We start from the raw sequence: 27,612 nt of genomic DNA, 5'->3' as shown, positions 1-27,612 counted from the left end.
GTCTTCCAAAGGTCTATTGCCCCTAGTGCTGTCACCAGTTCGTACTCTGTTGAAGACCTTTACATTTGTGAATGTCGCGTATGAACACCGGCATCATTGCAACAACATGATCTGCACTATTAGCTTTGGCGCACGTATCTTTGTGCCTAAATATTGTTTGCCTTAGACTGCTCAAATGGATTGGTCCGTAAACTGTTTTCTGGTTATCTAATCGTATACAGAGTAGGGGAATGCTCTATCTTCAAGGGTGCAATCGGCGTCCTTTTTTATGTATCACAATCGACATTGATTGCAAAAAGATCGTCGTCAGCCTAGCCACGATCGCTGGAAATTCGCAAAGAGAATAATTATCTTCCAATAGCATGCATCAATAATTACAATAGCAATAATAATAGTAGTACCTGCCCGTTTGCCTATCTACCTAAATCAAGCAGTCGATGTAACGTGTTGTTTTGCACTTCAGATATTTGTCTTCTTCGTACCTTTCGATCTTCCGTCGACGACGGCGACGGCGATCATGAAGAGTCATTGAAACGAAATAAAAGCAAAGGAAAGCAGATGATCAGTTCAACCACGGCTCTTCTTGTGTCCGCCGATGCCAGCGCACGCCCTCTTTCTTGTTGCTCGGCTCTGCTCTGCTGTATTCTGGGGGCCGCTATATGGTCTCCATCAACATCCACCAACCCAGTCCGATGGTCCACTGCTTGTTGTACATCGAACGAAAAATGTTTTTCGGAGCCGGCGCCACCGCCAGTATTCATCGTTCGAATACACTTCGTTCAACGTCTCTCTCGTAACTATGATGTCGTCCAGCATCCAACATCCACCCTTTTTCATCCGCCTGGTGTTGGCTATCCGAGCCAGTAGTCCGCCTAGATGTATATACAATACGTTGACGTGACAGCAGATCGACATACGATAACATGCAAGCTAGACAAACGGATCGATAGAACCCTGCCGTATCCACGATCCCACACAAAGTATAGATCCCGTATAATATAGTACATATTATATGCGGATGCGTATATAGCATTGTTGTACGTACGAGCTCACTGACCATCACGACGACGTCGCTGCTGCTTCTGATGAAGTTCCCGATTTTTTGGGCCGTTTTCATCCGTCTCGTTTCTTAGATGTCTTGTATGTGTATTATATCCGGTGATATCCTAGTAAAACATTGGATACGGAATACCGCCGGTATTGATCCATTGAGCGTTTGTTTTACGTTACCGATAATTCTAAAGTGGCGCGCGTAGTTAGCGATCTAAACAACAACAACAACAACAACAACAACAGCAGCAGCAGCAGCAGCAGACGCTCTGAAAACGAAACGCGCAAACATACGACAACAATACGAGGAGGGCAACATCAATCAACGAGCAGACGGAAAACTAGCGCGGGTACGGGGTTAGAGGAGGAACGGACGTCGTAGCGCGTTGCACTGCCGTTGATCTTTGGCTGTCTGGCACTATGCTACTATAAAGTCTATATAGCCTGTAGTATGCAAATCTGTTAATACATTCTGTTTTTATTATTATCGTTATTATTTAGAGCAACAAAAGCAGATCTAACTATGCATAATCAATAAGGTCATTCAATGGTCGCCTTGCGAACCTTAGGGGCATATGTGAGGTGCTGTTAGGCTGCTGTGACAATGTTCGTTATGCTGAGAGGCCGACCAGCTGTAGTTTGCCAATGTCATGTAAAAGTGTGTCGAGCAACATTAAGTCAGTTGCAGATGAGGTCCCGACAAGGGAAAGTCGGGGCCCCACGCAATGATCTAAGATTTGAGTGTGTTTAGTGAGTGGGACGGGTAGATAGCCCCAAAGGCTAGGGTCCTAACACAACCAGAAAAGGACAATGTGGGCGCGAGTGGCGTAAAAAATATATGATAAGACGAGATGAAACTGTAATGAAGCAAGGGGCGGGGAGTCAAACTGAAATTTAGAATAAAACAAACGATTAACTGTTGAGATACAGGTGGTAAATATTATTTTACAATAGAAAACAATATATAATAGGATCGTATACGGTGCTGGCAATCTAGTGGCATCGTGTATGCAGTAGATCCTCATCAACTTGAGAATATCTATGCCTACACCCGATTATATGCTGCCGCCATATAGAGTCATATGTGGCAGCAGATGTATATAGAGGTTTATGTTCTTTATACTTGTTTTCACCTCTGTCGAATTGCGCATGGGGATATGGTCATCCCTCCCACCGCGCACCCTCCTCCTAATAGAAATCAAACTCACGGCTGCAACGTTAGGGCGATCAGCGCTCTTATTTATTATTATTCGTAATAGTGCTTGACGCAGATTATTACGGCGGGCCAAAAAGCATTGCCGGCTGCGAGCGAAGCCTAGACCCTCGGAGTTATTTCATTTGTGATTTTTGGTCAATGACTGGGCGGTCCAGCTCGTACTGCTTCTTGAAGATATACCGAATACGCCAGAATTGTGCGAATTCAATTTGGCCTCTCCACTTATGCGGACGGGGGCAGGGGCTCCACACCTTTCCATCCGTTGCATCGTGTGCCATCGCGGCGCACGTCCCACGAAATGTTTAAGCGACGTCGGATTGGATGCGTCTTCTCTCGAATGACTGAATATGCTTGCATGCTAGCCGTTCTGATCTTCTCGACTGACTGACTGAACTATAGCATTTTACAGATCGGCAAACAGTGTACAGTGTGGGATAGCCGAAAAAAAATCCGTCGGCAATCAGATAAGTATAGACCTTTCTCGGGTCGAAAATTGGCGATAATAGTGTTTCGTTTCAATGCCAGACCAACCCAGATATTTCAATGTAGCTGTTGGGTCGGGTCGGGTCCTGGTGGCGATTTCGGTGATACAATTACTATTCATTCTGATGTCCCTAGTCGATTAAAATGGCCTTTTGCATGTACGGCTAGATAGAATAATAGGCAAATTATTTCTATATTTTACCGAACGCTATAATAAAAACGGGACATGTAGGTTCTGGGAGCGCACCGTTCTATTAAGTTGTTGTTGACCCACGAAGGCTTCCTACTTTAGTGCGTTTCCTCTGCGAACTTTTCGGTTCCGCCGATGATTGATCAAGCTGGGCCTTCAGTGTAGAGTTGAAGCTCCGGAGGGATCGATCCATTCGTGTTTTGTGGCGTTTCGTCATTTGGCCGTTGTCCATTATCAGTTGTGACGCTGCGCCACCATTCCTACATTCTCTGTTTGAATTTCTGCAAAAACGAGCTAGGCACACAGACGAAAATTTTAAAAAATGTTGCAGGAAGACAAACGAGCTGATGGCCATATGTAGAGAAGAACACTTTGAATGTATAATAATGACAAAGCCTCCATGTACCATCTTCATGTATGTACAAGTGTTAACGGCATGGGTGCGAAGACCACCCACTCTCAGTATTCGTTTCGCGGACACTGACATGGAGCAAAATGATCGGGCCGAGTCGAAACATATCGAACACAGCGTATGGCAGTAGTGTTGCATGATTCCGACCCGTGAAGCTTGTATTGGTACCCGCGTTGTGTATATGCCGTTAGATTGCTCAGCTTTTGGAAAACCAGGCTTTAACGATTTGGGAAATGGGTAAGTGATTAATTCCGCTAGTCGTTGGCTTGGAGTCGACTTAATCATCGCTCAGCACGATGCTTATTAAATGATAGGATTATATCATCATTCTAGTGAGCTTGCTCATATGAATTAGTTCTCTAAGGCAGCCATGAGAAGCTGAATATACGAAATCAAAACTATTTGCTGATTATGATTGATTGGATACAGCGTTTCTTCCAGATGATCGTTTTCAGTAAATCTAAAAAGATCTAAGCCCGTTTGTGCGTGTACTGTATTCTATATCAGCTTTAATTTTTGCCGGCAAAATCTGTTTCAGTCCCCTAACCAGGCATTTTCATGGCTCAACTAACTGAAATAGGCTGACAAAAATACAGACTCCGATACGTTTCCATTCCCACGAAAAGGTTCTTTCCCAATAGCATGCATTATCCTTACGGGATGAGCATCTATTGTTCTATTCAGGGTCTCGATACTTTACCTGCGTCCTCTCCCTGCCCTACGTAGCGCACCTTAACTCCCTAGACATAGTGCCAGATAAAGTGACAAACCCGCATTTCGCTGTCTTAACTGTCGCTATCGATTTCGTAATTGGCCCACAGACACGGACCCTGAGTACCGACGCCAATAGCCCCACTACTCTGATGTTATCTTTACAGATTTATCCATTCCGTCGTTGTCTGATCATTGTTACGCTACCGGCAGTTCATTCTGTGCAGTGCCTCGTGGTTATTGTCTTCTACTCCAATGATCTCTTTCATTCCCATTACGCAGCGCTACGTGGTGTTGAAGGCATCATTTCGTGGACGTATCTCATTGCTTTCCAACGCTGTCGCGGGGGTTGTCGTCTCATGGACGCGCTCCGGAGACATTCTAGTCTCGCCTATGTATTATATTCGTGACGGCTGTTAAGCGGTGCGCTAAACGCCTTTTATCTTTCATGTCTGAATAAAACGTCTTCGATGTGCGATAGACCCACATTGCTGGTGAAGTCCTATCCAGACAAGCTCTTTTTCCTGCTTGGTGGTATAGCTGTTATCGGCGACGCGACTGCCGATTACAATAGTTCGTTTCGCTCATATTGATTACCGTTTCCCTTTTATCGGTGACTATAGCACTGGCATTGATTCTTTCGTTTGAGCAATTCTCCGATAAGCTGTTATATCCAGAAAAATTTTAATGCATACTCGAGTGCGTCCGACCCATACTCTTGGCCGACATGATGCGATATATAGGAAGCAGAATAGTATACATCATACGTATTCTGTGACATGCGTAAACGTTTGCTTGAAGTATTTTTAGTCTCCGTGAATGGGGTAGATCGTCGTTTTTCAATGGAACGACTATGTTATCATTAGGTGACGATAGTCCTGAAAATCGTGAAAAAAGTGACGTTTCCTCGTTATCTCACAGACGTAATACTGTGCTATAAATATAGCTGAAATTGTTGACTATTAGAGTAATCTGTTCAGTCCTATCTCGATGTTTACGCCAGAGCAATTTAGCTATTCAAAATACAAAAGATATGCCAGCGTTAGAGTTAGTGACTAAAACATTGAACTAACATTTACATTCTATATAACCCTATGTTTCCTACGAATGTATCAGTGAATCTGAGGAAGACTTATTTCTGCTTACTGCAAAAATTGGAAACGTTTATTGCTTGGCCACAATAGCTTCCCTACGCCTTGATAAGACTTCTCGCCACGTTTTCATCTTACGCATTTTACAATAATTTCACAATAACTAAATAATAAATATTTAGAACTACTAAAAAGAGCTACTTTGCATATATACTAGAGCATGCGCCTTGTGTGACATTTTACGGCCCAGCCACGCCAGCGAGACTCTCAAAACTCGAAAACCATTCAAAAGCCCAATTCAAACCCTCTTCGCCCAGTCCCACTTACCCCATGCCTCCAATCCCCCTGGCGGCTCAGAATCTACTCTCTACTCTAGGGGTGTTTGACGGCCGATGCGTCAATATCCCCCCTGCTGCTGGTATTTGGGCGGTGCCCCTAAATGACTCACTTACCTGCCCAGGTTACACCTCGCTTTTCAGCTCAAACCTCCGCTCTGCCTCTTAGTTTGCTTCAGTCATACAGACTGTACTTTGCTGACTTTTTTCAACTTTCCTCTGCGTTTGAAGGCGCGTCATTTCGAAGCGGTATTCGTATTCATACCGTTGGCTCATTGGTCCATCGTATCGCCCGCGATTAGCCTCCTCAAGATGGCAAACCGAGGCGCTTCACGGTTTTTGCCGTTAGCTTATTCGTGTTTTCGGTGATTTCTTTTCGCTTTTTGGTGTCGTTCGTATTTCCTATATATGATCGTCTGCTGCCTGACAGATTCGTTCGCTCAGATCGGTCGGTTCATTTGATGTACTACTATATATATATCGCTTAAATCTCCCAGCACAGACAAACATGCGTTTTGCCAAATTATTATATAGGCAACGGACGTCACATGGAGAATAGGCGGACTGTGGTAGGTGAGAGAACAGGGTTCGTAATTTCCTGCTAATAAAACCTTTAAACAGACGCTTCAGCTATGCGGTTTCGCATCCAAATATACGTCGAGGTCTTACCGGACGGTGTTAGCCGTCGGAGAGGACTGTTTCGGGTAGACGCAAAGGCTGTGATAAAGCCACCTTACGTTAGACACAGAAACCTCTCCGCCTTAGTGCTCGTCGTTTCGAGTGCATGAATATCGCATCAGTACTACAAAGAAAATGACTTCTAAGGAAATGGCTATCGCTACTGAATGCCTGTTAAAAAACAGGTAGATAGATGTATGTCTTCATTCTGCTTCCGAAAACTTCAATTAATTGCATTAATCAAACTCGGTACTCGACTATAGGTCAGCCAATTGAATACCAAAAGCATTTGTATCCGCTCAATATCGTGTAAACTAGCAAGTATTTGCTCAACCTAGATGTTTTTTTTTTTTTGGAAAAATCTGAAATCGTTCACGGTGAGGATATTCAAACAATTAAATCATGTTAAAGTCGTATATTTCGAAAGAGCAGTGGGACCTACGCGTTCCCTAGCTGATTCACCATTGCTATCGACGCCCTCAGCTCCCAGCAGTGGGACCCTTAAGGCCTGTTCTGCAAGTGTATCGATAAATAAGGCGAAAGAAGCATGCCTCTATCCTAGATTTTTCATCTACCATGTCGTTGTTAGGGCTTCGGATTTGCCGATTGGACAACAAATGTTCAACGATGCTGTAGGCCGATACACACTATTCGGCCAGTTGTCCTGCTTTCAAGCATCATCTTCGAGACGGGCTAGGACAAAGAAGCAAACTGGCCTGAGCTTTTTCGCATATTTTCGTCGTCCGTTTACAGATTCTACTGTGTGAAAAATAATCTGGCTCCTCTGAGAACCCACTGACCCGGTCCGGCAGAGCGGCGCACGCAGCAAAATCAACACTACAGTAAAAATAACCATAATTATACTAAATAATAATGCCATCAGCAGCGACGTCACGTTGAAAGCGTTCGCTAATTGCTCTTATCTCTAGTGCCGAGATACGTTTGGTTTAACTTACGTGAGAGCCCATTTTTTCATGAGCGAAAAGTATTGGCGCTGTTCTAATAAAATAAAATACATTACACTAGGGCGAATCGATGTGTGGAAAGCTTCTAACAACTGCCGATCTGATCTGATGCCTCGAACGTTTGATGAATGGCTTCAATGGGTTTCTGTAAATGGGTTACTCATCTCAAGCAGTTTCAACCTGCGAATAATACTGACTCTGCCTTTGTGATTTATTATTAAATGAACTATCTTACCAAATAATTGCCAATATTCTATGAAAATAAAAATACCAAAATTATAACAAAATAATAATGGTAATTTGGTTACGAAGATTCACCCCTTGAAAAGATAACCAGAATTGAGAAGCTGCTCTTTCAATAACCACTTGGAGTTTTGACTGTTGTCAGCCTAGACTAGAAAAGCAAGATGGTTAGGGACTTTTTCCTGGGACTAATTGAAAGGAACCCCATCAATAAAGCTGACCCGATCGCGGGCCAGGACCTTAGTCAGGGTCACACGAGAGCCTCACGCTGTCTGTCGATAGATAAATGTGTTTGCGTATAATTCATCTGGAGATAGCTCGTTGCGATGTTTCTTCGGCGACTGTCTCAGCAAATCACAGACATCGGCCTCATAATATAAAGGACTTGTAGTAGCGTTTCTGTCTACAAGCCGCCACTAATCACCATGGGAACCTCAGCGTAAAGCGATGTGAGGGAGACGTGACGTGAGATAAACATGAAAACTTTAGCAGGCTACAACGATGAACAGCAGTCAGCTTACGGAAGCCGCCACCAATGAAAAATGACTCGTCGAACGCGGTCCGGGCTGTGTCGTTGGGTTAAATCGCTCGACGGGGACAGCTGGTTCAGCTTATCGTTGTGAAAACCTCGAGCGGACGAATCTTATACTTAACGGGGAGGCACTGGGCTTCGAACAGAGTTACGAGCTAAACAATGGAGGAAACACTGTCAAAGTGAGGTTTTCGAATTTACAACGACCAGAATGATACAGTATGGAGGATAGCATTTGATGGTGCAGAAACGCTGCGAAAACGAATTAGAGAAACTGAAAAGTAAGAAATGTTAGCTCGAAGCATAAAAATATCGATGATAATTCTCCATTTGATTATTTTAGCTATGGTTTAGGTTAGAACTATAAGAGGTCAGAAACCAATTTCGTCTACTTGTTGGTCTTCAGAGGAAGATGAGCAAGTTCCACTTACCAGTTACCTAATATCGGTTATTGGTTTCATCGTTTTGTTATTTAACTCTTCACCTTCGCGCATCCTCCACGGCAAATAATCTATGCAGCTTTAAGACAGGAAAAGTAAACCTAGTAAAATGACAATCGTTATTGTCGAGCACGAGGGAACGATCAGATTCAAAGAATGTTTCAAAAAAAAAAAAAAACGTCCCGTTCGTCTGTAGTGGACATCAATTAAACTGCATCCACCAGCAATTGACCTTATTATCCAGCACAGACACAGTTGGCTTCTGTGCGTTCGAGTCAGCTTTTCAGCGTTCTCGTGGAAACGCTATATATCTATATACGTATGGTTTTCAATTATTATTATCATCATTAAGAAATATTTCGGTCTACGTATGACCTAAATGAGTCGTTTATCAATCGTCGACGCCGCCTAACACCGAAAAAATGTATATAATTATTCTCGTTGTGACTATGAAAGGAGCGATTTTATCGAGACGCCAGCTACTTTTAATAGATATGAATATGTGTCCATTCGATTTGTAGATTGTCCGTAAAAATTGCCTACCTGAATCCTAGAAGTTAATGGCTCGGAATCGTTTTACGTTGCCAACTTACCTGGCACCGTTCATTTGCTTCAAGTTCTTTCCAACACGCAACATTTTCATGTATCGGTGCAGGGAATCGAACGGATCTTGCTTTGAAGATGACGCGTTGTTTCGTGCTCGTCTTCGTTCTTCATAAGTTTACGTATGCCCGTCAATCTGTAAATGGAATATACAGACACCTCGTCACCATTACGAATGGCATTAGCGTTATCATTATTATTGTTGGTGCTGCCGTTGTCTTTTCGATGTAAACAAGTTTATATTGAAGTCGTGCTAACAGCTGTCACAACGATGGATTCGCTGTTACCGAGTGGCAGGGAGCCGAAAAATACGATTCCGCTTCGTGGCGCTCTCCAACAATTTTTTTTTCCGCTGCTCAAAAAAAGCCCAAGACAGAATAAAAAAGCAATAATCAATAGAATTAAACCAACATGCAGCGTAACCGAAACGGGTAAAGCAAGCGGATACGGGTTAAATCTAATAGCTAGATCACAATGAGCGCATTTCAAGGTCCTCGCTCTCGCACTTCAGCTCGTAGGCGAAGTTGAAGAAAACATACTAGCGGAACAAGTGTTGTGAGCCGAAGCACAAGGCTAATGTAGGTAAAACATAGTTACTGCTAAAGCCACACGACGGTGGCGGAGGCTCAGGATGGATAAGATTGAGCTCCGAATGTAAAGTGGTCTCCTACCTGAGACCGTTCGTTTACTTGAATGTACTAATTATAAAGCGAACTTACTACATAGTGAAGCACTAGATCTACTTTTTGGGCGGTATGAGAACATGATGTTGTTGGACGTCACGCGCAGGCGGTGCCAACAATCGGAACTGCGTACGAATCCTAACTGAAGCCCTAAGACGAAATCAGAAAAAGGAATACTTATCAATGCGTGGATAGAAAAATGTCAGTACCACTCTGCACTATCCACATCTGCTAGTGAGTGTCTCTTGCATCGTTTGTCGGTGGTATCAACAAAGATAAACGACAGGGGCATCAGACGCAGATCCGCTCGAGCTTAAAGAAGTCGTTCTTTCGCGGACAGCTTGCAGGGGCTAACGAACGAAGTTAGTGATACTATGCAGACGGAAGCGAAGAACTGTCGAGAAAGTCAGTGTAAACCTTGAACCCAAAAAGCAGAACGACAAAGATCAAACTGGGTCTGCTGCGTTCAGTGACCATCATCAAAGTCTCATCAAGAGGCAACAACAACAACAACAACAGCAGCAACAGCAACAGCAGCAGCAGCAGCAGCAGCAGCAGCAAGCTGAGTTGATGGGATTCTTGAGGAGGTGCCCCACTCATGACGCTTGACGCCCGACTTCACTGACCAATGGCTTCCTGGGTGAACGAACTGGAGCATAAAGGGGAAAATGGGGGGGTACGAGAGCGAGCTGATTATTGGTGTCCCAACCCGACATTGTTGCACGTAACATTGTTCCTAGCATGTCGTTGGTTCGCACAATTTGACTGCTTCGTGGTGACCCGAGCCCTCAGCGTAGAGATGAGGACCAGGTGGAGTGGTGGTCGAGCCTCGCTTAGGGGTCCCCAAAATCAAAGAATAATATGTTCAATTAGTTTGTCTCATGGTAGATGCCTGACCAGATTAGATCGCTTATATTAAAGCCACGTGCGGCTTTATAAAAAGGAAGATACACCAACTAGCAGAACAGCGTTCGCAGACGGCTTTGATATATGCATACAGTTTCCTTGCACTTTCCCTTTGCGGACAAGTTAAGCAATGAGCAAAGGGAGTCGCCAATAAGCCACCAACCTAGCTCGTTGCTAGCGGCAGTTGGGTGGCAGTATCCTGCGATTAGGTCTCATTAGGCCAACATTATCGGCACCAAGGTACAACTAGTTCCTATGAGGTCTGAACGTGTTCTAACTATAGAAGTCTAACGTCAAACAACTCGACCTATTTATCCGCGACCGCTGTTCGGTTCGGTATTTAGATCGTCTCTGCATTTATCGGCTAATAGGTTTCTGTTTTGATTTTTCAGGTAAGTCTTTATGAACTTCTGGAACCCTGTAGTACTCGGCGTGCCTACCTGGTACGAGATGCATTACACAAGAAGCTCGATTCATAGTGTAAGGTAGCAAGTTTGTTTTCTTTTGTAATAAGCTTTTCTTTTTTGTAATGCGCAGTGGAATCGCGCACCCGTTTGTTTGCTACGGACGCATGTTATTTTATTAAGAAGGTAAAGTACTAACCAAACGAAGTGAACGAACATTGAAATATAAACATATCCTCCTCGGTTTAATTAGTCGATGTCGTATTTGTCTGAACAAATATTGAAAGGACAAAGATAAATTTACTATATTGACGACTTCATTGTATTTGTGGTCTCACAATTCTCATTAGTACGAAACGTGTTATTTAGAGATCAGTTCTGCGGTTTCAATCGATCTCATCATCGCGCTACGTCCGAGCGTTGAGTTATCTGTCCCTTACGGAAGCTAGCAGTTAGCAGCATTCAGAGTCAACCGGAGCGAAAAGGACAATACCGCAAAGAGCGGTGGAAGGCGGCCAGGCTTTCCCACGACTAGTTCTCAACTCGATAATACGATATGAGCAATAAATCGCAGATCGTGAAATAAAAAATATATATGAAAAATTAAAAAAAAAAAAAAAAAACCGATTATGTCAGTCAACATTGAATGATTTGGTTTATTATATTGTTCAGACATGTGAGCACTACGTCAACGACTGCCTAAGATGATTTTTTTTTTCTTTGTGCCTGTTCGTGCCGTAATTCAGATGCAAGAATGGCAAAAAAAGTATCCCTTCGAAGATGCAGAACCTATTAATTTTCGCCCTTTGCACAAACGTATATACGTTTATGTACAGGTATTTTGTGTGGGCAAATATTTGTTATTGTACGAATAGAAAATTACGCGTTTGTCGTGAGGCGACAAGATATAATAATGGCGTGATTATCTAATGTTGGTGCTCGCATTGGGAGTGGCGGTCTATTTAATTAAATAAATCTATGATACCTGTTGCCGAACGACGCGAGCTAGAAAAGCAATATCATTGCCCGCACCTGGATATCCTGGTTTTGGCCGAACTAATTCGACACTCTTATCTGCTATCCATTGCGATTTTGATCATCCAGCGAATGGTGAAAACCATGCTAACCGAGACGAAAAAGAGATACGCCAGAGATATATATATATATATCGTGTATATATATATACACGTATAACTGTAAGATATACGGCAGAATAAAACCGCGGCGTAATAATCGAAGTGTTCATTAGACCCAAGCGAAAACGTTCGTCTGATGTCGGTTGGATTATTGTAGCAACACCGATGAACTGCTACTGTTTCAGGCCGGCTGTTAATGTCCTAGTCGAGGTGGCCGTCAACGGAACGGTCCCTGACGCGTAAGCAAGCGAAAGCGTTCGTACGTTGCCACAGCCATAGTAGTTTTGCTCTAGACACAAGTAACGATGTAACTCCGGGCAACATCCAGTCCATTACAGGTGGAAGACCTCGGCACATTGCAGACGCCTGCAAACAGCAGACTTCGAAACATCGAGGAAACAACGAAACGCTGATGACCGTAGAATGAAGAAAAGCGAATTTGTCACCATCTCAGTTTCTTTGTTAAATCTGTCATACCCAACGAAGACCATTCGTTCTTCAACTTTTTTTTCACGAGACTCAGCTAACATATATGTGTCTATGAAACCTGTTGCGCTAGATGCAAGTTCAGTCGTGCGTGCGTTCGTTCGTTCATTCATTCGTTTTAAAAGGGGTTACGCTCGTGGTGAAGATGTGCCGTTGACAAAAAAAAAAAAAAAAAATGAGAACGACGTAGCGTCACGGTAACACATTGCACAGTTAATGAACGATAGATATTTTGCAATGTTTTACTATGGTTAAAACCTACTATGGTTATGGCTAAAAAGTTCTCGCAGTGGAACTTATTCAATTTGTTAATTAGAACATAATGATATACAGGAATATAAGTTCTTGGATTTGGCATAAAGACGTGACAAAACCAAACATACCGTGGCGAAATATCCACCTATCATGCACGTGCTCGATTAGCACTCTGACAATGGGGGGGAATTATCGTGCAATGAAAAACGACGTACCATTTGGTCATATCGTTAGCGAGATAGATTGGAGGAGACGCCTAATCAATGTCATCTTTAATTAGTATCAATAGTAAGCTGCATATGCCTGTTTTTTTCATTGCCATCCTATTACGTTTGCCTTATTATTTAGGTTAGTAGCATCCTAGTCGCACTATAATGGTCAAGCGTCAGTGTTGAGGTCGACAGCATACATGGCGCTAGATAGCTTTATTTTGCATGGTGACCGTTGGTTTGACACTTTCATCGCCAATCACGACTTGAAATATTATAAATTTCCGTCGAATCCCCCGCTAGGCCTGTTAGTGATATACTGCCTTATGTAACGGTCCTTTCATGTGTCCCTTATGCAGGCGCACTTCCATCGGCCAAATGAACGTGTCGTCATTGACTGACATTCTGCTACAATTCAAAAAAGGCAATATACATAGCTCGAAGAAATTTACCGATCTGGAAAACATAGAGAAATATCATAGTCCATCAGTAGCTTGCATAGTCGCCAAGATGCTCGGAAGCTTTTTTTTCATTACTGACCCACTTAATGCGGGTATACAATTTCCTGATCAGACAGAGAGAGTGATTATCATCGTCCTTCACATTTGGTTTGATCCGTTTGCTGGTTATCATCGAAGTGGAGCTGTTTTTTTTCTTTTGTTATCTATATATATTTCCAAATCATTTTGCGTGTGTCCTGAGATTGTTTGTTCATCAATTCAGTAACAGGTTAATTTAATAGTAATTAATAATTAAACAAAGAAAAGCAAAAAAACAGGACACTGGTATACTTTGGCCTCTTACACAACTGAACAAAGCTTAATCGATAGTTAAGTTTACAAGTGAACTGGCATTGCTCAATAGATATAGAGCAGGTACGATTCGATCAGTTTCAAGAGCTTTCTCATTCAAACACGTAGTTCCACTTTATTATTCCGCCTTTTAATGTGAACTTTTCTGCGCGCATCTATCGATCGATCGATCGAAGCGAACGAAGGAGCGATAGGCTTGGTCCCAATCTATCGATACAAATAGCGTGCAAGATGCCAGTTTGCACGACACTGCGTGAATTGATGACGTCATTCCTTCGATAGCCCGCCTGGGCTATCGCTTCTCTTCCGATCCCCAACTATTCGCCCCTTTTCTCGGCTCGAACATTTGTCACTGGGGCAGCTATACTTAGAACTAGAAATCTAGCGTATCTAGGAGCAACTCGTAGGACTGGGTTGGGTTGGGTTGGGTTGTGGTCACTGAACAGCTGACGGGGGGTTGCCGTCGCCTGGTGCCTGTGATTGCCGTAGCAGGCCACTCTCTTTTCTAAACGATTGACTTTGTCCGTTGTCGTCATCGTCGTTTATACTGCTTCTACTAGCTGGCGCTATTTTTTGTGCGTGACCGACTCCCTTTGGATCCCTTCTACTGCTGAGGCGGCACCAGCAGGAACATACGAAGCTTTACCGCCACTGCAGCAGCAGCAGCAGCAGCTCCTTACCCAAGCAATCGCACAGCCTCGTCAGCGGTAGCTGCCGAGGGGCGAACACGCACTGGCAGCTGTGACCGCAGTGGTACCAGCTACCGCACCAAGACGAAAATCAGGGCCGATTTCACTCAAATAGACGCACGTAAACGAACGCTTCTATGGCTGCCTTTATGCCGCATCGCCATTGCGCCAGACGATTCACGGGCGAGAGAGAACGAGCCATTACTAGAATATGTTGATCGATGCTTCCACGGTGGCAGCTGGCGCTGCTATCCACGCCGTGACCGTCGTTACCGCAATCAAAACAATCGTCGCTACCATTGCCGGCGCAGCTTCTGTAGGCGTAATTGTCAACCGGTTTGGGCATCGTAGCATTATAGCGCTATAACGACAGCGGATATTTGAGTGTCAGTAGCTGGCCGGGAACTACACTGAGTGAGTCACGTCTTCAACACGGGAAAACAAAAATCCTGTTCAGGCCATCTAAGATAAAGGACAGCCCGCGCTGCCGCTCCAAGAACAATTAGTTAACTTACCTACCGGTAACACTCAAGCCGTCCTCACCTTTTTAAGTGAGGACGAAACTATAATGATAATAGTATAGTAGCGGACGTCGTGCGAAAAGGCTAACAGGATGGAAAAAGAATAGACCTCTTTTCCCAGCTGCCGCTCGTGCTCGATTGTAATGAGCAAGACAAAGAATGAAGTGATCAGTGAGCAGCGGAACGAAAAGGGTGTGTGACGTGCGAGGGAAGGTATAGCAGGGCAAAGCCGACGACTCGTTCTTCTTTCGCCGCGCTTTTATCAGTCAACGAATGGTCGACCTTCCGGCTGTGCGTTGCTGAATGACGACTTAACGGATTTCAAATCGTTCAACAATACCGACAACTGAACAGCAGCGTACGGTAAACCAAGGAAATAGCTAAAGTCAGGCGGTAGCAGCTTGTACAGTTAATGCACACTGTTGCACAGATATAAGTGAAGAGAGAGAGACCCGACAAGCATGCGCAGTGACTCGACAACAGCGGACGCGTTGGACGAAGATTTGATGAAAGACGTCAAAGGGGAAACGCGCCGATGGGGTCTATCTAGCTCTGCTTCGTCTTCACTACCTTGTCCTATGAAGTGCAAATGTCAACTTTCAGTTGTCATCATTCTTGTCAACGTCGTCCGAACAATTCGCCGGTGCTGTTGCCCTAGCGATGTTAGCCGATCTGGCGTGCAAAAAGCGAGAGGTATCAATGGCCGGGCATGGCATACCACGCCGTTATAGAGCTGATGATTTACAGGCGCTACTGAAATGGGTCGATCGAAATCGGTACCGCTACTTCGATAATGCTCTATAAGCGAGGATAAAAAATAGGGGAAATTTATAGAATAAAAATAGTTATCAAGTAAATGATGTAACACAGAGATTACGTGACGAAAATAATGGGGAACGATCTATGATACGATATGAACGTATATCATGACCATGTTACGCTTAACGACGTTCATCAGATCAGACTTTAAAAACCAGAGCCGAATGCAGTCCGCTTATGAAATTATGTTATTTATTTTTTCTTTATTGCGGTTATCGCTGTTCATATCGTTGATCGCAATAGGTTGAGGGTCAATTGTCTGTATGATAAAGAGAAAAGTTAAAGCGTCGATTAGATGCGGACCCTTGGTGAAGTACTTGTGCTCGAAGTACCGGTGAAGACTTTGGTCGTTGTTCTGTTTGCTGAGTTATTAAAATGCTTTGTTTTCCTACCTGAGAATTGGCCTTGTTTGATTCCACCGGAACAGTATTTTAGCATACAAGTTAAAAAAAAAAAAAAAAAAATACTCAAACAATAACTAGCGTGAAAGAAGTTAACAGCTTTCATGTTCGTTCGAAAATATAATACTTCAGATCTTCCTCGAACGACGAATGATGAAGTGCAGTTCCAAACGACGTAACTAAATAGATCCATTTTTATTTGCGTCGTGATCAGCTCTATTTTTGACACGCGTCGATTCCTATTATATAATGGAAACAACTCGAAAGCGAGCCATGCGGTCATCTACCTACAAGCGTCTTGAGCCGTATTTAACAATCTAAGATCTGACAACAATGTGTTGTTTATTGACTTTAAAGAGATTAGTAGAAGAAGCGCAGACAAAATTAATCGCTAGTGGCAAAACCTCGAGTAAAAAAATGTATTAGACAAGCCATATTTTCATATCAGTCACTTACTCAGCGTAATCTGTAGTTCTGATAATACCCTTAGTATGCGAAACCTACCCCAGTCGCCCATATTTCATTGACCTTTTTGATCGAATCTCCGCAAATATGTAGCGCTTTGATGCTAGACTCCGCTTGCAACCGTCGTTTCGTAAAGATGGTACGCGGAGCTGAAAAACGGTAGCCGACGATTCGCGATCATGGTTAGAGGACTTCGGCTAGAGACGCGAGGATGAGGGGAGACTATGGGAGGAATCAGTGTTATATTGTTGGGTTCGTGCATTACGACGCTGGTGGTGACTATCGCGTGTTGGCAGTATAAAGTCGCAAGGTTAGCCGCAGGGTGCAGAGCAAAATGTCTGTCTACCTAGGAAAGTTCGGGCTAGTAAGATAACAAAAAGATCTTCCTCTGTATCTTGATTATTGACTTCGATGCAAAGAGCGCGCGACTAGCGTAAAATTTCATAATAACGATCCCAAAGTCACGAACAAACAACTTCGATGTTAGTGATTTAGATCAAGGTGATCAAGTAATAACAAGCTTGATACTAGCTGGTGTGGCCAGACCGTCCATTATTGGCCGATGATTCTGAAAGCTCAATACGTTTGGTGGTGATTTCTTATAAAGTACTTACTCGAGTGCTTTGGGTAGGTACAGCCAGTTAGTTGGTATCGCTTCGCTCGTCGCGTGGCCCGATGAGAAATCAATATTTAATCAAACCACCTGTTTAGCAGTGTTACTACGCGTGTGTGTGTGTGTATATATAGACGCTGTAAAATTTTTCAATTATGTGCATAAGTGCACAGTGAACGCAGATCGATCGCGAATAGGTATATCTGATCTTTTTTTTTAGCAGAGACGGTTTTAGCGAATGGAAACGATGCCGTTAAAAAATAAATTGGGTCAACTAGTTGGACCCATATATATATATATATATATATATATATATATCTATTAGATATATATATATTAGTCTATATAGATATATATATATCTATTAGTCTTTTGTGTAAAGTACTCTGATACATAGCTGATACGATCTATCGTACAACTTCAATTTTTGGCCGCCAATTATGCCATAATCGTTATTGCACTCAGTTCTAAACTAGTAAATAAATAAATCGTAAACCGCGTAACCATTAGGTGACACTCAATATTGTTAGACAACCGTAGGCTGATAATAACTGTAGAATAAAAGAACACCAAGTTCCACAAGGGGTAGAGAAAAAAAAAAAAAAATTCACACGAATGAAAAAACAGAATCAGAAAGAAGGACGATCCAGTTTATGTCGCCTGATATTGTTCGGCAAGCAAAAAATATTACTTTGATAAGATGCGCCATTCTCTATACAAATGTTGGCCTTGATTGGTAGCCATGGACGAATTTCGCACAGACAAGCTATACTTCTAAACCTGATGAAAGTGATTTGCATCAAAACTCAATTGATTTTTATATACGATACGAAACCTTGCATATCCAATATTTCATTTTTGTGTTAGGTAGTTAACTCAATACCTTTTTGACCTTTTCCTATTTTGTTGCCGTAATTATTACCGCATCTCATATAGCTAGCTTATCTGGGGTCGTGCTTTCTATATCACAGGTAGTAACAGCCGCAGAAGCGGCGGCAGGAACGATAACGGTCGATGTATAGTATAACGATGACAAAATTACTATTTCTATTTTTCATGTTCACAATTCTGTGGACTGGGTCTTACCTCTCGTGTTCAGCTCGGTCCGGCGTATCCAGTCATTCCGAACCCAGGTGCTGAGCTTGCCCAGGCCGCCCGTCGCTGGCTGACATGTAGGGTTCAATGTTATGATTAACTGCCAGCTATTGCTGTTGCTTTTTTTTTTTTTTTTGTAACACATCCACCGTAATTCGGGCCGTCGTAGGATGGAGAAACCGAGACGGAAAATTTCGAATTGCTTGCCGTACGTTGTCTAATGTGTATTGGATACAATACCACAACGAAGGCGAGCACCGAAACAAAGAAGGGAAGGCAAGCGTCAGAGGAGAGGGCGCAGGAAGGTTGGGCAAACGCTTTATCAAAGTAACAGCCGACGTGTTATCGCACAAAATATGAAATTCTTATCTTATTATTTTAATAATATTAGTAGTAGTAGTAGTACAAGCTCGCAGGGAGGGCGTCGTTTTCTATGGCGGTACCATCGTTCGTCCGAGTTCCGCTCCTGCTGGTGTTGTTGTTCGGTGTTACTTTGATTGACGGCTATGAACCGTCAGCTTGGGTTCGTTTGTTCCACGGTACGAAGATTACGACGACAAACGAAGGGAGCAGACGACCCTGGTTCGGGTGCAGACGATGCCGGCGGGGCGGTTTTCTACGGGCGTATTGCATTTTCATGATACAGTATACACTACTCATTGTATGATCAGCCCAATACAAATCTATCGTCTAAAGATTCACTGTGAGTGGGGGTTCATATGATTGAATACGCATTTTTTCTTGTCACTTCTTCTATCAGGAATCGGGCTTTCGTACGGTTTCGTATTGCCGGTTATTTTTCTCTACAATTGAGTGTCTTAAGGTCGCCAGGAGCGTAGCATTTGCTGTCAAGTGTGTGTGTGTGTGTGTGTGTTACACTTTCGTTCCTATATAGTATAATCCATAACAGCAGAGCGTTTAACTAATGTATCAACCTGTTGAAATGATGATTTGTGTGCGCGGACGTTGTTCTCGATATTCACAGTCCTTTGATTCAGTGGATGATGAGAGAAAGCGATTTGTTTAGATGCTTCGATGAGTTTCCGTGGAATTATTTGGAATCATTTTTCCAGCTTTCAGCCTTAGTGTACGTTCACTCAGCTAGTCTTGTTGCTCATGCGAGTTCTGTGAGATGAACGTACACACGCAAAACAACGACCTTTCTGAAACAGGAATTGCCTGCCTAAAGGGAGGCGTGTCTCACTGCTACGTTGTATCAATCAGTCCGATTATTCTTCGGCAAAATCAGATCGCTATCAGATATACAGAGGGTACTGAATTCTTGTCAAGGTGTGTCTGAAGTCTCCTCCCTTTGCCCGCACAGCACCATCGTACTGCAAAACCAATCGCGTCACAGAATCCCTTTAATGGACACGTGCGTTTAAAGATTGTGGTTCTTCTTACCCACCTTTTCTCGATCTCGCTTTGTAATAACACACTGCCAGATAATACCATGAGAATGTAATCATCCTTATACATTTCGGTAACTAAAAAATAACAAAGCACATTGAAAAATTAAATAGCCAGCTTTCAAAGCAGTGACTATTTTCTACAGGTACGAGGCTATGTAAACTTTGTTGTAGTCGTAATTGGCGTGTTTCATATGCCGACAGTTAACTACGGCTGAATATTCGATCCAAATTTTCAATTTTAAGTCAAAGAAATAAAAACAAGCCATCGTTTCGTCTGTTTCATTTTGCCACAGCACCTATGCTTACATTTTTGTACTGACTTTTTTTTTGTAACTGACTGAAAAATCTCTTTCGCCCCAGCCCCTTCTCTCCTTCTCCCTCGCTTTCTCTCTCCATTTTCCGCCAAAACACGAAAGTCAGCAATATCGGCAAGAAGATTGTTATTTTATCTACTAGAGTTATGATGTGGTTCTACTACAGGTGGAAATGTTACCGTCCGAACATCGCTGTCGTTTTGGTCCAAGACGAAGCGTAAAATAGCGTCGTCTTTTGGTCTTTGACTCTCCGAACGGCACCAAGTAATCGTCACATTTAACTATACAATACGCAAAAGGCGCTAGTTTTTAATTCAACTGAAAAATGCTAATGAATATTAGTTAGACGTCGTTGCTGTCGTTGCCGTGGCCGCCACTACTGCAGTCGGAGCGAAACACGAACTACACAAATGCTTCCGGCATATTGAATGGGACATGGATAGACTTTGTTCTAAGTCGTTCATCAGGTAAATAGCGACACAAGAGTGGATGGTGATTTATGAAGTAAAAGTCGGCCATCTTATCGTAACCGTCCAGCTGGTTTTCTGTTGGTATTCTTAGAATTTTCCAAACTAATTCAGACATAATAAAACAGTAACTAGTTGCCATACTGACCTATAGCGACAATCGTATTGAGTTCGAATAAGAGTTTTGACGTGCCAGAAGTTATCATGTGGCGGGGAAAGGCATGGTGAGAAGGAGCGACTGCGAGATACTTATCAACGGTTGTCAGTAAATAGTAAAAAACAAACTTTCTCCCCAACAAAGTTATTTTCCAAGGCGACATAGGAGGCGTTGTTCTAGGATTGATATCCAAAATCCCCTTACTTCTCGAACTTTTGCCGATGCTAGCATCTTTGCTGACCCATTTCACTTGGTTCCGTTGTATTTTACGAGCTCAGTCAACAACTTCGGGTCCTCAAATACATTGCGCGTAAGCTTCGTTCAAAAGCCCGTTCCTTGCACTTAACTTGTATGACGTCCTTTTGGCATGTTGCACGCACGCAAAACTATTACGCTGGTCTCAACCATGAAAACGCACTGTATTACTGTAAATTTCACCATGAAACATTTACCCTTATGCATTTCTACATAATAATTGGCAAAAAATCATCTGCACCCCCATCGACCGGCTTCGATTAACTTCCACCCCAGCCGGTTAACTTCCACTGACTGGCATCAATGAATAATTGTCCGTTGCCCTCGTCTGCTTCGCTGTGCCTGAATAACTTCCCTTCCGTTGAGCCTTCCCATTACGCTCACGTGTACGAAGAACGCAAAAAACGGTCCGGTAACAACGTGGAATTTTCTAAACAATTATAATACCATCACCCGTCCCCCGTCCAAGGTCCTGCGTTTACCATGTACGTGCACTGATAGTTCATTAGAATTGAATAGACCAGTTGACAGCAGCAGTTTTTCTGGCAGAAAAAAGAGGAAACACGGCCGTTGATAGAACAGATCAAGATAAACCGAGGTTCTGAAGCGAATTTTCATTTGGGCGCTCTGTGGTCCATTATCAATCCTTTTATTAGCTTAATTTTTAAAATGAATTTAAACTACTCTTGGCGCCATAGTGTGAAGTTCACCGTAGTGCATTAGCGTTACGTGATGCCTGATAGGCAACGTGCATACTAAACAATCCACGGTAATTTTCTCACAAAAAAATAATGGCGTCGTACTCTAGAATCTTGTCGCAGAAGAGCTATCGTGAAAACAGCCTGTCTGTAGTGAAACTGATCCTACGTCACGCTCTTATTGCATTTCAGAAACATGCACATTGATGCTGATGTTTTGTAAAATTGACTCTTGACGTTCTCACACGACTATATGCAACACATATAACAAAATACCAGCATGTTAGTGCATTGTAGTTAAGTGTCTTTCGTGAGTTTCGATGGCAAGCACCGTTTGTTTAGCGCAAAAACATACGAAAATTTTCATCGTACGAAATGCATCCAGACATCTCTGTTTTTTTGATTTAGTTAAGTGGTTTGAGGATTTTACCTTTTTTGTCGATTTACGGACATGATACGGTGCTAGCTTCTGTCTGCGCCTGTGAATCACCCAGAAACATGCCGATTGATGACTTGGTATTGATCAGCGCGGGATCGATAACATGGCTATATTATATTGGACTCGTTCTGTTTACTACCAGATTTCTAGACTCCATACGAATGCAACTTTAGCTGATATCGACCACCTTCATGTTAAAAAATGGCCGTAGGGACAAACGTTTACATCAGATCGTTTCATCAAACCTTGAGGCTCTTCTAGGGCAAAGCATTTACAATTTTGTGTGATTTACAATGTTATAAATATTTAGTTAACTAGTTGATGATGACATAGACACGCTATCCGATTTAGTTTCAGTTCTCTGGTGTGAATACTTTGGTTTGATAATTAACTACTTGAAACGTTAATATTGAAGTGTTCCACGAAGCTTTGCAAAGGCCTCTAATTAACGGTCGTGCAAATGTGAAAATGCAGTATATTTCAATAAAATTCAATCTCGTGGCGCAGGTAAAATCTTCATGCATGGCGGTATATATATGACCGCATCTGGAATATATTAAGATAGTTTCCTTTCCCTATCCGAATAGGCGGTAGAGCGGCGTTGATATATAATGTTATAGCGTTCCGATATCCCATCTGGTCAGTTAGTGCACACGCATGTGGTTGAAGCTGCCGTCGTCAAAGCAGTAACACCATTCGCCCTTAACGGTAGCGATTAGCTTGTACATACAAGCAGGCTGGCAGTGTCAATCGAAATCCTTTGATTTTATCCACAGTGCACATGGATCTCGCCAGGCCACACTGGCTTGGCCTGAGTGGCAGTGAACCAGCCGATAACAGCACCATACATACGTATGGTATATACAACAGCGATGTTATAATTGACAGAAAAGCTATTGTAGGTGTGGGGCAAAGCAAGCGGACGCGCCCGTGTGCATTGCAGGTTGACGGGCGGGCACGAAGGCCGCGGCCTGCGTATATCTCTTTGCCTATAGTCAACTTGGCTCCCGACAGACTTTATTCATGTCACTGCGGAAAAGTCGGTATGAGCAGTTCGGTTGTATAATAACATTAACGTGGCCCGTTGAAAGTTGAATTGAATAATTAGTTGTTTTTTATTGTTATAACCATGTTCAGGGCATTTAATAGTCCCAGTTAGGTATAATTTAAATGGTTAATATAATATATATACATATAGGTACGGTAATATAATTCAACGGTTTATTCCAGCCCTTTTTCATTTGCCTTGTGTTACAGGTACAATGTTTCGTTTCTAACTGATGCTAAGTTTTGGTGGCTGCTGTTCTATTCGGTAGACTGTTTCGGCATTCGTACTCGAATGCATCTGATTTTATGCACGGACAAAATTGTACAGCTTCATTCATTGCAAATGCCATGTGTGAATTGCTTGAAGACAATCTAAATTAATGGGTCTGACTTCTCTGCCTTGGTCAACAATCAAAACTAGAACAATCAAACGTTTTAAAAATTTGTTAGGTTTAGAAATTTGAGACTGAAACGAATTCTTTTCTCTTGGGTCATTCTGTACCAGGCTTTAAAGAGGCTAAATGTCTTAGAAATGTTTGAGCTTTTCGCGTGCAGAAACGTACTTTGTTTGTTGACATCGAGCCCGTCTGCTCGAAGCTGGATGGGCGCATGATATTCTACCGCGCAACTCGAATCAACGGCCCCGGGCTTCGTAGCCGTTCAATAGTAACGGGATTTAGGATTTCGTGTATCAATATTCCGGCAATATTCTAACGTCAAAACGACCGTCTGACTGATTTTGTGCGTTATACAAAATGAGTAAATGATTAACCGACTGATCTTTTTTCATCAGCGAGCAGAAATTTTTCAACCAGCCCACTTAGATAATCTATATCATTAGCTCGAGCGTAATTTGCATGGACGTTGTACACCTCACATACGTACCGGCGGCGCATACGATTACCGTCGATTATTCTGTCTTATTAATATTATATAGGACATTATTCGCTGTGCATTCTTTTTCTCTTTGGTCCCTAATTCCGACTGTTCCGCGTTTCTTCAAACTGTACGTGAACTCACATAAATCTATATCTCTATCTATACTTTTAGATCTATTTTTTTCTTTTTTTTTTTTTTCGTTTTATTTCGCGATATTATCGTCTAGATAGACGACGACGACGACGACGCCATTTTCCCCCACCAGCGCCATTACCGCTAACAGCGGTTGCTTTTCCGCTGTCCAGATCCGCCGCTAATCGGTTTTCATTTTATTGTACAGCACAACAACAACAACACTAACGGCAGCAATAGCAATGGCCGCCATTACGACTACAGCAGCAGACCCGACAACAACAACAGCGACAAACCGCTGGGCGCGAAACAGCGTCCACATAAATTTTCTTGGCAGAACACATTTTTAAAGAAGCAATGGGGGCCGATGAGGGAGGGGGAGGGGGTACGTATAATAATTTCGAAGCGTCCACTAGCGCCGCCGCCGCCATCACGGCCAAACTACACCACAGGAGAGCCACATGACACAACGAGAAAATGTATAATTTTTTTTTTTTTTTCGTTTTTGTCTCGTGCCAACAGCAGCGTCACCTCTACAACAGTGGGGTACGCATGCGTTGAGGCAGAGGTAGCCGGGCGTCTAATTACAAGATTTGTTTGCGATCACATCTCCTCATTCTTCATCATTGTACACTGTCGTTTTAGTGTGTTGTTATCTTTGCTACATTTCGGAGGGACAGATTACAGCGCCACATACCGGGCCTATAATAGTACAGATATTGTGAGTTGTGTAGTTAAATTTCGACAACAACAACCCTCATTCTCGTTACAGATGTACATGTGTGCTACAGTTATGTGCCAGTAAACGTGTTACACAAAAAGAGGAGACATGGAAAAAGTATTTTTTACAGAATATCACTAACACCATTGGCCAGCGTACATATATATGCATCTGTAATGTCAACCATACGACGCAGAGTGGAGATCGTAGAATGGTTATCAAATCCTTATGTCGAAACACGCTCGTCGGATATTCGATAGGAGCCAGGATTTTCGATGAAAATCACAAAAGGAAAATAAAAAATTATACCATTTATGACAAACTGCTTAACCGTTCATGCTTCCCCTCACGATATTTGGTGTTCGTATAGTATTAAGCAATGGAGTCGCGGCGGGTCGACCTCTGGATAGACGATCAGTTCAGCCAATCATATCGCGTTATATTTTTCATGCTGCAAATAATGATGCCAAGTAGAAGAGCGTATGTGTAATATAGGAATGTTTGTACATATTGTTATATGCACGATTGGCTATCGAACGTTTTATTTTAACAAACATTTTCAAGCTGTTCGTCTCTCCTCCTAACCACTCGTAAGTCTCTTCCATCGATATATAACACGAGCACAAACCTATATGCTATCTTAATCAGCAAAATTACTCACGTTTTTCTGCCTAGCGTTTCTCCTTTCTAATATTTTTCAAGTAAGCGAAAAATCTGACGGGTGGTTTCGAGATACATAGTGGATGCTGGCAACAGCTACGCACGTGTTAGCGTCATCGTCGTCGTGAGTCGCGCAACGATCGTGCTAACCGATTCCTTGTCCTTTTTTTGTGGACCACACACAAACATACTCAGGAATTAAAGTTCCCTGCCCAGGCGGACCACTTCAGGGGAGTGGGGTTGCAACGTATGAGCCGTAATCGCTACTAGAATCTACTAACCCAAGCCAACTTCTAGAACGGATCGCCGGGGCAGAAAGAGTGCACCTCATAAGGGTCACCTTCGAAATTAGCGAGATTCCCACAAGCGGCAGCAAATGCCATCTGTAGCACAACGAACGGAAGAAAATTAAATACGCATAAAATAATAATATCGTACAATTTTTCTTACCGTTTTATGGCGTTGTACTCATAATCTACCCAGTCACCACTAATTCGTGTAATAGCCGAGCCTATTATCCAAATTAGTGATAGGAGGCGGCCGTGATACGTATGGCAGGGAAAGAATAACGATGCACGAGTGCTGTTCCGTTCGTTGCCTTATAGTGTTATTAGGGGTGCAAGGAGAGGTTCCTGTGCATTATGTCATATACTATCTATAGCGAACAGCGAACAGAGAAAAATGAACAAAACAGAGTAGGCGAATCCAATTGCTGGATGCCGAGAAGAAATATTCTACGGGCACCTGCTTATATAGACATTGTAGGCATTAAGTTAAACTGAGAGAACTTTTTGTTTTGTTGACGCCATGTTTAGTTTTGAGTTAATTAGCTTAAGTGTCTTCCCGTTTATGCTGTTGCAGTTAATTTACTTTTAAAGATGAAAGTGCAGGGTGATGTTAAGTTAATTCCGTGACCCCTTGCCGCCAGGGAAACTCGAATGAAGATGTTATAGTCCGAAGATTGCTGAAAACAAACACGACTTCAAAAAGGGTGAGACGTACCTTTCCCTATGAAGTCAGTCCTTCATTAGAGGTTTTGGCAGGCTCTAGTTTATGCTTGACACTACAACCACGTCTCGTCGAGAAGAGCAATTTCTTTTTTTGGGGGGAGGGAGGAGGAGGAGGAGAGGGGGAGACGGGAGGCTACTAAAAACTTGGTAAAGTTAATTACTTTAATCAAATTGTGTATTTGCGTATTACGTCCCCAGTAGACTTTTACCCGAAATTCGTCTCAAGTAAAGCGGTTCATCCGTTACAGTTTTGCATACCGCTTCTTTAATGACAAACGACTAAAAGCGCATCCATGAATAGAATTTTACGCGGTACCCTGCTTCAAACGTTGAATAGAATTGACCTAAATTCATACGATTTAAACTGAAAAACGCTTCTTAAATCGGTAGGCAGGTATATGAAGCACAGTATTCTTAAATTGTATCGAACAATTACACTGGGTTTAACCCCCATTTTTAGCCTAGTTAATTGAAATACCCAATTTATTTACTCATAATATTATATATATTATAAGTAAATAAATTATATTATAGCGAATTGAATTGCCCTATAACGATAATTCTCTACCTTCAATCTTCTATAAATCAATGCCACCCAGCGCTCGAAATGGATTAGGCATAGTAGAAATACGTATCGATAGCAATGCGTAATTGGATTACATCTACCGCTCTATATTACGCCTTCAGTGCCTGCAAATCCGTTGATGCCACCAACCAGCGCTCTTCTAGCGAAAATAAATTAGATCGCTACAACACAGGATTGCCATAGATGTATTTTGCAGAAGCGACATTTTCGTCTTTACGTAAGACGCTTTCAAAATTCAGTTGAGGGTTGACTGCACTTCGACGAACGACGATCTTTTCTGTTCGTTGGACAATTTTTTTTTGACGCAGCGGCTTCACAGTATCTTCACAGCGCAAGGAACTGAACATTTTCGTTATCAAATGGCCATACGCGATAAGGCACTCTGGCTTACT

At 42.6% G+C, this 27,612-nt stretch overlaps 1 protein-coding gene and 2 long non-coding RNA genes across 5 annotated transcripts in view; 1 reads left to right on the top strand and 2 right to left on the bottom strand.

Annotated features, from left to right (window-relative positions):
- The window catches only part of LOC111265829 (uncharacterized), a 55,854-nt gene extending 52,148 nt beyond the window's left edge, over nucleotides 1-3,706 (bottom strand). The window contains exons 1-3 of one of the 2 annotated variants that reach the window (XR_015313239.1): nucleotides 2,997-3,706; nucleotides 1,046-1,319; nucleotides 483-872 (exon numbers count right to left, since the gene is read on the bottom strand). This is a non-coding gene — a long non-coding RNA (uncharacterized LOC111265829). The remainder of the gene's footprint in view (nucleotides 1-482; nucleotides 873-1,045; nucleotides 1,320-2,996) is intronic. The other variant, XR_002683696.2, reaches the window with a different exon arrangement.
- The window catches only part of LOC111265796 (ephrin-B1), a 105,143-nt gene that overhangs the window by 34,207 nt on the left and 43,324 nt on the right, over nucleotides 1-27,612 (top strand). The gene's annotated exons all lie outside the window — the stretch shown is intronic.
- Nucleotides 13,226-19,694, bottom strand: LOC147753914 (uncharacterized). Its single transcript, XR_015313243.1, has 2 exons — nucleotides 18,435-19,694; nucleotides 13,226-13,484 (listed from the first exon to the last, which is right to left on the bottom strand). It is a non-coding gene; the product is annotated as an uncharacterized LOC147753914 (long non-coding RNA).

Source organism: Varroa jacobsoni, unplaced genomic scaffold (genome assembly GCF_002532875.2).
Source record: "Varroa jacobsoni isolate VJ856 unplaced genomic scaffold, vjacob_1.0 scaffold_109, whole genome shotgun sequence".
Taxonomy (NCBI): domain Eukaryota; kingdom Metazoa; phylum Arthropoda; class Arachnida; order Mesostigmata; family Varroidae; genus Varroa; species Varroa jacobsoni.
Note: the sequence above shows the minus strand (reverse complement) of the source record. Positions and strands in the feature narration are given on the sequence as shown.